Here is a 1,718-nt window from a genome sequence, read left to right on the forward strand (position 1 = left end):
AAGTCCTGTGCCCTTAGCAGAGAAACACCCCCAAAACATAAATGTTTCCACCTCCATGCTTGACAATGGGGATGGTGTTCTTTGGGTCATAGGCAGCATTTCTGTTCCTCCAAACACGGTGAGTTGAGTTAATGCCAAAAAGCTTAATTTTTGTCTCATCTGACCACAGCACCTTCTCCCAATAACTCACAGAATCATCAGGTGTTCATTGGCAAACTTCAGACCGGCCTGCACATGTGCCTTCTTGAGCAGGGGGACCTTGCGGGCACTGCAGGATTTTAAACCTTTAAAGCTTAATGTGTTACCAATGGTTTTCTTGGTGACTATGGTCCCAGCTGCCTTGAGATCATTAACAAGTTCCCACCGTGTAGTTTTAGGCTGATCTCTCACCTTCCTCATGATCAAGGAAACCCCACGAGGTGAGATTTTGCATGGTGCCCCAGATCAATGTCAAATGACAGTCATTTTGTATTTCCTCCATTTTTTTACTATTGCACCAACAGTTGTCTTCTTCTCACCAAGTTTCTTACTTATGGTTTTGTAGGCCATTCCAGCTTTGTGCAGGTCTATGATCTTGTCCCTGACATCCTTAGAAAGCTCTTTGGTCTTGCCCATGTTGTAGAGGTTAGAGTCTGACTGATTAATTGAGACTGTGGACAGAAGTCTTTTATACAGGTGACTATGTAAGACAGTTGTCTTTAATGCAGGTAATGAGTTGATTAGGAGCGTCTAACTTGTCTGTAGAAGCCAGAACTCATAATGGTTTGTAAGGGATCAAATACTTATTTCTCACTGAAAAATGCAAAATAATTTATCTAATTTATACAATGTGATTTTCTTGATTTTTGGGGGGGATATTCTATCTCTCAATGTAAAAATTAACCTACCCTTAAAGTTATAGACTGTTCATATCTTTGTCAGTGGGCAAACTTACGAAACAGCAAGGAATCAAATAATTATTTCCTTCACTGTACACAGTGTATGGAGCAGCACCCTGCATCTCAGTCACACTGTTTAGTATAGGCTAAGGAGTCCTACAGATGCAAATAATAGGACAGTATAATAATAATAATCTTTTTATTTATATAGCGCCAACATATTCCGCAGCGCTCTACAATTCAGACACATCATCGGCACTGTCCCCAGTGGGTCTCACAATCTAAATTCCCTATCATTAAGTCTTTGGAGTGTGGGAGGAAACCGTAGAACCCGGAGGAAACCCACGCAAACACGGGGAAAACATACAAACTCCTTGCAGATGTTGTCCTTGGTGGGATTTGAACCCAGGACCCCAGGGCTGCAAGTCTGCAGTGCTAACCACTAGCGGTGGTGTTCTGCTCTGCACAATGTTTACATTTGGCCATTGCCAGAACTGGTAACATTTTATGGTGGAGTCGGACCTGCTCCAATTTGATTTTGATGACCTATCCTGAGGATAGGTCATTTATGTAATAGTAGTGGAAGACATTTACTTCCTCCTCACACCACTCCAATGCCGTTTCGCTCCTTGCTTCATCACTGACACTCCCTGATGAAGCAAGGAGTGAATCGGCGTTGGAGTGGTGTGAGGGGGCTGGAGTATGTCTTCCCTTTCATTTGTTTTGAGGTCTCTCATTGTTGCCATATAATAATGTGTACACCTGTATACACCTTCCCCACTTGGGGTTTGGATATGAATTTGGACGCCTCCTCAGTCATGCTCCTATGATTATTTGGCT

Source organism: Phyllobates terribilis, unplaced genomic scaffold, assembly GCF_046119375.1.
Source record: "Phyllobates terribilis strain yellow unplaced genomic scaffold, ASM4611937v1 Scaffold_2__4_contigs__length_985480577, whole genome shotgun sequence".
Lineage (NCBI taxonomy): Eukaryota > Metazoa > Chordata > Amphibia > Anura > Dendrobatidae > Phyllobates > Phyllobates terribilis.